Genomic DNA, 12,093 nt, shown 5'->3' on the forward strand with positions numbered 1-12,093 from the left:
AGAAATTATTGCTGCTTCAGGTAATTGTTTGGATTTACTTTCTGAACTTTCTGAAATTGCTTTATTGACAGTGTCATCTTCAGCAAATTTCTGTTTCTTTTCTACATGTTCTGCAACTTCTTGTGTCTTTTGATCTTCTTCTGGTTTGACTTCAGATTTCGTTTCAGTAGCTCCTTTATTTTTAGTATCTTCCGGAGTTTTACTTCTCTTCTTTTCTTCTTTTGGCTTCATATCGATTATATCACTGTCTACTTCTTTTTGCTGTGTCTTATCTGATTCTGCTAAAATATTTTCTTTTTCACTTTGTTTTATTATTTGCTTTTGCTCAACCAGTTCTTTGTCGGTAGTTTCAGGAATTTTCGCAGATTCAACAAACTTTTCTACAGTTTCATCTTTTGATTTCACATCTGCTTCAACCATTTGTGGTTTCTCAGAATCGATTGGTTTTTCTTTCGATTTATCTTTTGATTTTCCTACAGACTTTCGTTTAACCGATTTCTTGATTTTATCATTTTCTGGAGATTTATTTGTTTTTTCCTCTGCTTCAGTGAGACTTGATTTTATCTCTTGTTCAACCTTTATATCTTTTGTTTTAGCACTTTCTGCATTTCGATCGGATTTCACAGCCTCATCCTCTTTTTTGATTGGGGTTGTAGTTTCCTTTTGTTCTATAGAGTCAACTTCTACTAATTTTTTGTCAGCCTTTTCAACTAATATAGTTTCATCTGATATTTCTGTTTTAATTTCTGCGGTCGCTAATGGTGTTTCTTTTACGTCTGTACTTTCAACTTCTTTCAGTTTTTCTTTAGATTTTTCTTCAATTACTTTTCCTACTTGTTTTTTATCTTCAAGTTTCATTTTTTGGACTTCTTCTTCTTTAGGACTTGGTTTTATTTCTTCTTCCAATTTTGTATCGCTAATTTCCGTACTTACAGTTTTTTGAGAGTTATCCAAATCTTCAGTTGAAATAATTTCTTCTTTTGGCTTCATCATTTTCTTTTGTTCTTCTTCTTTTGAATTAATGATTTCAGATTTAGGACTTGAATCTATATTAATATCCTTTTCTTCAATTTTAACATGTTCCACTTTATTATCAACTAACTCTGTTACTTTAGCTTTATCGTCACCATCTGCATCTATGTTCAAGGTTTTGTCTTTATCCTTTTGCTTATTATTATCGGAAATTTCCTTCTCGGTCTTTGCTTTCTTTTCTTTCAATTTTTTAGATGATCTTTTAACTTTACCACTTTCTGTTTCTGTTTTAGTATTGGCTTTTTCTTCACTAATTTTTTCTTTAATCTCCATTTTCTCCTCCTGAACAGTTTTAGATAAGTCTTTAATTTGTTCAGATTTGTGATCATCTTCTACAATTATATCTTTTTCTTCTACAGTTTGAATTGGTTTGGTGTCCTCTAAAATTTCAGAAGCTGCTTCTGTTTGTTTTATTCCTTCTTCATCTTTCACAGTCTTATCTTCTTTCAATTTTTTGGAATCATGTTCGATTTCGATATTTTCGTCAACCTTGCTGGATATTTTATCTTTTTCGCACACATCTTTTGAAGCTTTTATATCTGGTATATCTTCAATATTCAATTCTTTATCCTTTGGTTTGTCAGCACCTAAATCTTGATTTTCATTTAATTGAATACAAGAACAAGCTTCATCAATTAGTTTTGTAATATGAAACAAATCTTCACAAACTTTAAGAGAAGGTATCAGCTTAGTTTCATTTTCTAAATAATCATATTCTGCTAAAACTGAAGTTTTGATTTTTTCAATATTATCTTTTAAATTATTTTCCTTTCCTGTACTAAAATCATCGAATAAAACGAAAATATCCATCAAGTTCTTTTGGAAAGAGATAATTTTTTTAGTTGACTTATTTAATTTTTCAGCATCTTTTAGAAAAACTACAAAATTTTGTAAAGATTTTAGTGTTGGCAATAATGTAATTATTTGTTTGTGTGTGGGACTATGTATGAGGGAATCGATTTTGGATTGTATTGATTTTATGTTTTCCAATATACCACCAATTTCTTGTTCTGATAATGGCTTCACTTTTTCACTAGATTCATTCAAAATCGTTGTAGCAACTTCTGTTATAAGTTCTTGCTCCTCTTGTGTTCCAAGAAGTTCTTCAGTAGTTTTCAAATCTGTTAATTTTTCTTTTTTTGTGTCAGAAGTTAATTTAGGTTTTATATCAGAAACTTCATTTTCTGTTACTTCTTTTTCTATGTGTTTATCAGATTTTTCTTTAATTTCCAAAATTTTTTCTTGTTTTGCTTGTGTATCAGGTTTGTCTTCAACGTCTATGGATTCCTCTGGTAACTTTTCTCGTTCTTTTGATTCTGCTGTAGTCATTTTTTTCACTTCTTCATCTTTAACTTCTTCTAATTTAACTTCTGTACTTTGTTTAATTGCATCAGTAACATCTAGTTTTATATCCTTTATAGATTCTATTATTTTATTTTCACTAGAATCATTTGTTTTCTTCAACTCTTCTGCAGATTTAACTTTACTCAAATCACTTTCCATATCTTTCACTTCATTTTCTACTTCAACAGTTTTGTCAGCAGCTTCCATTTTAGTCTTATCTTTAGGAGATTTTTCTTTCTTTTGTTTTGTTTTCTTATCAGATTTCTTGGACTTTTCTTTTATACTCTTAGTTTGCTCTTCACTAGTTACTTCTGACTGAATATCAGTAACCTCACTGATAATACTCGTTTTTTCTGCTTCTTTAGAATTAGTCTGAAGTGTAACAGTTGAATCTTTTTCAGATAGCTTAATAATTGTACTGGAGTCTTCCCTAATTATATCTTCCTTACTTTTCTCTGTTTTTTTACCTTTTTCCTCTACGTTTACTTGACTTGCATGCGGTTCAATTTTTATTGCATCTATTTTAATCTCTTCTTCTACTGTTTCTTTTGGTTGTTCTTTTTTGAGTTCCTTTAATTGTAAATCAGCAACGATTTCCGTAATATTTGTTTCTTCTATTATTTTTGGACTTTCCTGTATTTTAGAATCTACTTCATAATTTATTTCTTTTACATCTTCGTTTTGTTTTGGTTTTTCTTCCAAATTTTCTAATGGAATTTTCAATTCTTTTTGCTCACTTGATTCAGATAATTTAGATTCTACTGATTTCCTATCAGCTGATGTGTTCTCTATTGACTTTGTTTCTTCTTCAGTTACCTTTGGGGATTCTTCTACCCTAACGTCTTCTGATGTTAATTTTATTGTATCAACTATACCCAATGCTTTATTTTTCTCTGCGTGATTATCTAATTTATTTGGTTCTAAAAGCTTTTGTGGTTGCTCCTCCGCATTTGACATATTATTAGTTTCTGCATCCACAATAATGCCTTGATTTTTTTCAGATATTTTAGTTTCTGCCGGTAAAGATTTACTAGTATTTTCTTCAATATCAATATCTTCGGATATTTTCTCATGCTCTACAATTTGCTGTTCTGCCTCGACTAAATCACTTTTATTTTCTAATGGCATTAATTTAACATTGAGCAAATCAGTTTGCTTGTTGTCTTGCGTGTCATTTTCTGCTTCTAATTGAGTTTCATTTTGAACCTCATATATAATCGGTTGAAGCAATACTGTATCCTCCTGTGTTTGATCTGTGATATTGTCAAATTCTTTAATATCTATTAATTTCTTTGAATCAGGAAGTTTTTCTACATCTTTCACCGTTTCACCTTCTATTGATAATACAGAAGGTATTTCCAATGATTGATCGACTTTTATATCTGATTTATCGACTTTAATACTATTTTCTTCTGTAATTTCAGTTTGAGGTTCTGATGAGACTTCAAAAGTAGTAATTTCTTGATTTACTTCATTAATTTTTTGGAAATCTTCTTTTGGTTGTTCCTGAGATTCGTTAGGGTGTAATTCAACAATTTCAGTTGTCCTACTCTGTTTTTCCTTTAAATCCTCTACAGTTCCTTCTTTATCGCTATGTAAAGTAGTTTCATTGGATTGCTCTTCAATTATATCGAACTTATCATCAATAACATTAATAACTTCTTCATTCATTTCTAATTCTTTTTCTAAATGAACTTCTTGTACCGATATTTTTTCAGAATATTCTTCCCCAATTACATTAGCTATCATAGATTGATTTTTGACATCTTCATTTTCATCTTCAATGTCTTTTTTATACTGCAGATTCTGATCCTCTACTATCTTTTCTGTTTGCTGTTCAATTTCCTCCTTCATATCTTTCCTGATTGTTGGGTGTTTTCCTTCAATTTGCTGGGCTACAACTTCAACTGCGATTAAATTGTCAACATAATTCAAAGTGTCATCTGCAGACTCTACTCTCTTTACATCTATTTTATCTGCCTCTTTTACTGCATTTGCTGCTTGAGTCGGCTCATTTTCAAGCAACTCCGTTGTGACATCTTTTACAATTTTTTCTTCTAGTTTATTATCATCAATAGACTTCAATTTCTGAATATCTTTTGCTTCCTCCAATTTAGATGCATCAATAGAAAGTTCTGTGGAACTTGTGTCTATTTCATCATCTGAACTTATAGGTTTCTTTACTTCTTCTGCACTGTGCAATTGAGCTTTACTTTCATTAGGTTCTTCCATAGACTTCTTTGTTATTTGTTCAGACTTCTGTTCAACCTCATCAATTATTTCTTTTGTAACATTGACTCTTTCCTCTTCTTTAGTTTGTGATTCAACTGATTTTATTATGGTTAAATCTTGAATATCATCTGAAACTATATCCTCTTCCTTCATTGTTTCTGACATCTGTTCAGTTTCCTTCAGTTTTTCATTTGCATTTATTTTTTCAACTAGTTCATCTATTTCCATCTTTTCTGAGCTCTGTATCTGGTTTGCTTGCAGTTTATCGCAAATATTATCAACAATTTTAGTTACTTGATATATATTCTCACAAATTTTAATTGTATCAACTTGTTGCGGGAGATTATCTATAGAGTCATATTTTTCTAAAATTGTTTTCTTTACTTGATCTAGATCTGATTTCAAATTCTCTGCACCTAAGCAAGTTATATCATCAAATAATACAAACATATTCATTAAGTTTTTCTGTAACACCACTATCTTTTCAGATGACTTGTCCAATTCTTTAATATCTTTTATATGTTCCGTTATTTGTTTAAGGGAATCTACAGTTGGAAGTAATAAATGAAGTTTTTCAGATATTGAATTATCTTCCAAAGATTGAATTTTAGATGTTATAATATCAGTATTTTTAATAATTTCGACATAATATTTATTTGCTAACTGCTTATGAACTTCTTCATTTTGCAGTAATGATTCCATCAATTTTTGAGGAGCATTACTATCATTATTATTATCAGTCAGAGGTCCTCCATCATATGTATGAACGATATGTTCCCGAAGCTTAAAGACAATTTTTGCTAATTCCTCGCTTGTGTTTGGAACTTGAGTAAGTGCATTTATATCATCTGCCAAGACTTGAAGAGTTTCATCATTTTGAATGAGATCTTGAATTGTAGCTACTACCTCAAGAATATTAAATTCGATACTTGCTTCTTCTTTCAAGTTTTCAATTAGATCAATTGAGAAAGGTTCTGCGGCAGATGGTTCCACAATTTGTTGTTCTATTAATTCCTTTAAATCAGTTTCTGTTTTTTGTTTTTCTTCTGTTTTCAAAGAAACCTCTTTAGTTTCTGGTAACGTAATATCAGTATTTTTGTTTTGGTCTTCATTTACCTGGGGCACTTCAATGCTCTCAACCGATTTACTAATTTCTACTACTTCAGATGCGTCAACTTCTTGCTTATCTACTTCTTCTTTCTGAAGTAGCTCATCATTAATTGCTTTAATTTTATTTTCTGTGGAAGATTTGTCTATTTCATTGTCAGGAATTATTGCTTTCTTTATTTCATTTACACTGTCCAATTGAACTGCACTTTCATTAGGTTCTTCCATAGACTTCTTTGTTATTTGTTCAGACTTCTGTTCAACCTCATCAATTATTTTTTTTGTAACAGTGACTCTTTCCTCTTCTTTAGTCTGTGATTCAACTGATTTTATTATGGTTAAATCTTGAATATCATCTGAAACTATATCCTCTTCCTTCATTGTTTCTGACATCTGTTCAGTTTCTTTCGATTTTTCATCTTCATTTATTTTTTCAACTATTTCATCTATTTCCATCTTTTCTGAGCTCTGTATCTGGTTTGCTTGCAGTTTATCGCAAATATTATCAACAATTTTAGTTACTTGATATATATTCTCACAAATTTTAATTGTATCAACTTGTTGCGGGAGATTATCTATAGAGTCATATTTTTCTAAAATAGTTTTCTTTACTTGATCTAGATCTGATTTTAAATTCTCTGCACCTAAGCAAGTTATATCATCAAATAGTACAAACATATTCATCAAGTTTTTCTGTAACACCACTATCTTTTCAGATGACTTGTCCAATTCTTTAATATCTTTTATATGTTCCGTTATTTGTTTAAGGGAATCCACAGTTGGAAGTAATAAATGAAGTTTGTCTGATATTGGATTATCTTCCAAAGATTGAATTTTAGATGTTATAATATCAGTATTTTTAATAATTTCGACATAATATTTATTTGCTAACTGCTTATGAACTTCTTCATTTTGCAGTAATGATTCCATCAATTTTTGAGGAGCATTACTATCATTATTATTATCAGTCAGAGGTCCTCCATCATATGTATGAACGATATGTTCCCGAAGCTTAAAGACAATTTTTGCTAATTCCTCGCTTGTGTTTGGAACTTGAGTAAGTGCATTTATATCATCTGCCAAGACTTGAAGAGTTTCATCATTTTGAATGAGATCTTGAATTGTAGTTACTACCTCAAGAATATTAAATTCGATACTTGCTTCTTCTTTCAAGTTTTCAATTAGATCAATTGAGAAAGGTTCTGCGGCAGACGTTTCCACAATTTGTTGTTCTATTAATTCCTTCAAATCAGTTTCTGGTTTTTGTTTTTCTTCTGTTTTTAAAGAAACCTCTTCAGTTTCTGGTAACGAAATATCAGTTTTTTTGTTTTGGTCTTCATTTACCTGGGGCACTTCAATGCTCTCAACCGATTTACTAATTTCTACTACTTCAGATGCGTCAACTTCTTGCTTATCTACTTCTTCTTTCTGAAGTAGCTCATCATTAATTGCTTTAATTTTGTTTTCTGTGGAAGATTTGTCTATTTTATTGTCAGGAATTATTGCTTTCTTTATTTCATTTACACTGTCCAATTGAACTGCACTTTCATTAGGTTCTTCCATAGACTTCTTTGTTATTTGTTCAGACTTCTGTTCAACCTCATCAATTATTTCTTTTGTAACATTGACTGTTTCCTCTTCTTTTGTTTGTGGTTCAACTGATTTTATTAAGGTTAAATCTTGAATATCATCTGAAACTATATCCTCTTCCTTCATTGTTTCTGACATCTGTTCAGTTTCCTTCAGTTTTTCATCTTCATTTATTTTTTCAACTATTTCATCTATTTCCATCTTTTCTGAGCTCTGTATCTGGTTTGTTTGCAGTTTATCGCAAATATTATCAACAATTTTAGTTACTTGATATATATTCTCACAAATTTTAATTGTATCAACTTGTTGCGGGAGATTATCTATAGAATCATATTTTTCTAAAATAGTTTTCTTTACTTGATCTAGATCTGATTTCAAATTCTCTGCACCTAAGCAAGTTATATCATCAAATAGCACAAACATATTCATCAAATTTTTCTGTAACACCACTATCTTTTCAGATGACTTGTCCAATTCTTTAATATCTTTTATATGTTCCGTTATTTGTTTAAGGGAATCCACAGTTGGAAGTAATAAATGAAGTTTGTCTGATATTGGATTATCTTCCAAAGATTGAATTTTAGATGTTATAATATCAGTATTTTTAATAATTTCGGCATAATATTTATTTGCTAACTGCTTATGAACTTCTTCATTTTGCAGTAATGATTCCATCAATTTTTGAGGAGCATTACTATCATTATTATTATCAGTCAGAGGTCCTCCATCATATGTATGAACGATATGTTCCCGAAGCTTAAAGACAATTTTTGCTAATTCCTCGCTTGTGTTTGGAACTTGAGTAAGTGCATTTATATCATCTGCCAAGACTTGAAGAGTTTCATCACTTTGAATAAGATCTTGAATTGTAGCTACTACCTCAAGAATATTAAATTCGATACTTGCTTCTTCTTTCAAGTTTTCAATTAGATCAATTGAGAAAGGTTCTGCGGCAAATGGTTCCACAATTTGTTGTTCTATTAATTCCTTCAAATCAGTTTCGGTTTTTTGTTTTTCTTCCGTTTTCAAAGAAATCTCTTCAGTTTCTGGTAACGAAATGTCAGTTTTTTCATTTTGGTCTTCATTTACTTGAAAAACTTCACTAACGTCATTAGATTTATCAACTTCTGCTTTAGATGCAGCACCTTGCTTATCTGTATCTTTATTAAGTAGCTCATCTTTAATTGTTTCAACTATTGTTACAGCGTTTTTTTCATTAATTTCTTCTGTGTTCGATTTGACATTTTCCTTATTTTCATCGTGAATTGATGTAATATTTTGGTCTTTAAAGTTTTCTGGTAATATGGCCAGTTCACTATTTTGTAAGATGCAGCAAATTTCATCAATCATTTTTGTGAAATGAAATAGATTTTCACTGGCTTTAACTGCTATGAAAGGTTTTTCACATTTTTCAATATCCTCATATTCCTGAAAAGCCACGGATTTTGCTTTCTCAAAATATTCTCTATTGACACCTTGTAAATCCGTGCCTAAATCATCGAACAAAATAAAAATGTCCATATAGCTTTTTTGTAACGAAGCTGCCAATCTAGATGACTTATCTACTTCTTTCAGTTCTTTTAATTCTTCAGCATTTTGTTTCAGGAATTTTAATATCGGTGTAAATCGATCTAGTTTTTCATATACTGTACAATTGCTGAGGGAATTTATTCTGGATTGAATATCGTCTAAATTTTTTATGGTAGCAATAAAATACTCGTTCGACAATTTGTGTGAAACATGGGCATTTTGTTCTACAATAGAATCTACAAGCTTTTCTATCATTTCAGTTTGTTCGTTATCTGTCAATGGCCCACCATCGTAAGTGTGAACAATGTGTTCCTTTAATTTAAAAACTATTTTCGAAAAACGTTCATCATCAAAAGGTTGGTTTAGTAAATCTTTTAATTCATTTTCTAGCATCAACAAATCGTCATTATTTTTTATTATTTCCATCAAAACATTTATCCTTTCTAAATTTTCACTCTGGTTTTCTTCTTTATGCGTTTCATTAAGAGATACGTGTATCTTTTCAGATTTAATCATTTCTAACAAAGCCAATAGGCAATCTTTAACAATTCCAACTTCTTCAAAGAATTCCATAGTTTCTATGTTATCCTTGTGTAGAGCATCTATTAGATTTAGGAGATTTGTTTGTTTTGTGTCAATTGAATTAAACGAACTCAACACCTGCAACTCTTTTAAAATAGTTGCGAGATCTGTTAAATGTTGTTTTGTATTTATATAGGATGGTGTATTCAGATCTAGTGTTACAGTGTTCGGATTGGCAATATTTATTAGCTCTTCACTTAGGTTTTGTATTAGGGATGTAACTGGATGAAGGACGGCATTGTCAGGGTAAGCTTCCTTTATGTAAGTGATAACAGTATTTGTGACAGGTTGTATTGTGTCTAATATATCTTGCACAAAAGCTTTTCTTAGCGAGTCCTTGTTGTTCAAAATTTCTCTAAAGATTGCATCTGACTTGGTAACCAAGCCACAGAATAAAGGTTTATCTACATCACTCATTTTTATTGGTGTATTTTTAATAAATGAAAGTAAATCTTTCAATTTAAACATAGGTAAGAATAAATTGTCTTCTACTAAAGTTGGGTTGTCGCTTAAAATTGCCAACTTAATTTCATTAAAAATTGTTTCAATAGAATTTAAAATTTCAGCCGATGATTTACAGATTTTCACATCTTTTGCTGTTTTAATATCGCTTAAAATCGATTGTATATTTTGTAGTATGCTCTGTTCTACTGCTAATTCCTCTTTATTCTGTGCTACTTGATCACATACTTCCTCTGCTACATCTACTTTTTGTTGTTGCCTAACTGCTGCAGATGCATCTACTAACGTTTCAGGTATGATTGAGTCCGATTGTAATTCCTCAACTTTTTGCTCCTGTAAATCAGTAACACTAAACTCACCTTTTTCTAATTTATTTTGAATTTCTGCTTCTACAGGAATAATATTGTCTTCTGGATTTACGATTTCCGTAGGAGTGGAGATAAGTTGCTGCATATCATTGACTACATCATCTGTAGAATCACTTGCTTGTACTTTTGCTTCAGTAGACACCTCAAGCTGCTTTTCTATCGGCATGGCGTTGTCCCCAGAAATTAGAACTTCTTGCGAAACATCGCTTGTCACTTCTGCTGCAACAGATATTTGCTTCAATTGTTCCGTCGGTTTATCCTCTTCCCCAGCTATATCTGGTTGTTCTTTTATTAAGATTTCTGTAGTTTGCATTTTTTGTTTGACCGCTTCGACAGTTGCCTCTGCCGTCGCTAGTATTTTAGATTCAAGTGTTTCTGTAATCATTTCTTCAGCTTTAACTTCAACACCAGCATTTTGAATTAATTCTTCTGTTGATTCAACTCCTTTCTCTAGTAAAGTACCATCAATATTTACTACTTGCTGCAATGTTATCATTTCTTCAGGCTTTTGAAGTATAGTAGGTGTTATGACCTGTTCAGTTATAAATTTATCTTCAACGGTTGTGACAGCATCTATAGAAGCTTCTAACTGTTGAATTTCTTCAAATCGACCTATCTGTTGTGATTGGTCTATTTGTGCTATTATTTCCGGTTGATGTTGTTCCGGAATTTTAATTGTTTCTACTATTTCTTCTTCATCTTGTTGCAATTCAGTTTTCTTGGCTTTTTCAAGTTCAGGAGATTTAACTAATTCAATTCTTAGTTCTTCCAGTTTTTCATCATCTTTTTTGAAAGTTTCTTCTGTAATATCGATTTTATTTTCCTGTAAGGACGAATCAGCAATGTCATCCTGTTTATGAACTTCTTTTGATATTTTGGAATCAATATTTTTTGATATTGATTCCATTTTTTGATCTAGCTTATATTCCAGTGCTTCACTCTCTTCTAACTGAATTGTGGATTCCACTAGAACTCGTAGAGCAACTAACTTTTCTTGTAGTACTTTTAATTGTTTTTCTATGGATTCTATTAATTCGTATTGTTCAGTAGTTAGATTAAGAAAATCTTTCTTTGGTATAAGCTCATTCTCAACTGACACCAATGTGTTCTCCAATTGTTCTACAAGCTGCCGATTTTCAACCATAAAGGTGTTCGTCAATTTATCATTATCGTTTAAGCCTTTATGTATATGTAGTAGAAATGCTTGAGCGGAATTCACGTTCTTGATCAAATTATTCATATTTATTGTTGAGACTTTCGATATGAAATTCTTTAAATGCGGTGTCAATGAATCCATCTCTTGTAATAGTTCTATAATTCTCAAATTACTGTCGCTTTGTTCGATCGTATCAAATATTGTTAAAATGCCATTCTGAATTTTTTCCATTTCAATAAGCAAACTTTTATTAATTACTTCATTTGTTTCATTGATAGCTCTAAATGTTGCCATTATTTGAGATTGTAGATTTGCTATCAGCATTGAGGACTTCTCAATTTCAACATTTTTCTGGCTCGCTGCACAAACAGTCTCCAAACTTTCTATTAAGCCTGTTAGTGGCCCGATTAATTCGTTTAAAACACTTTTACTCGATGTTTGATTAAATATATTTAAAAATGCAGCAACTTCATTTCGTATTTTTTCAAACATTTCATTGGCTAATTGCGTTTCTAGTGTTGGTAAAGTCTGTAAAATCTCTTCAAATGTCTTTTCAATATCATCTAACGCAGAGTCGCTATCAAACTCAGAAGAGTCATAAGTATGTACTAGGCATTCTTTGAGTTTAAACAAAGTTTTTGCTATATTGGAATTCGCTAATACAGTCTCTTGTGGTTGATCAGTAGATTT

The 12,093-nt window shown here is 30.8% G+C and overlaps 1 pseudogene; it reads right to left on the reverse strand.

Annotated features, from left to right (window-relative positions):
- Positions 1–3,658: 3,658 nt before the first annotated feature.
- On the reverse strand, positions 3,659–12,093 carry LOC119674933 (annotated as a pseudogene).

This window comes from Teleopsis dalmanni, chromosome 2 (assembly GCF_002237135.1).
Source record: "Teleopsis dalmanni isolate 2A chromosome 2, ASM223713v2, whole genome shotgun sequence".
Taxonomy (NCBI): Eukaryota; Metazoa; Arthropoda; class Insecta; order Diptera; family Diopsidae; genus Teleopsis; species Teleopsis dalmanni.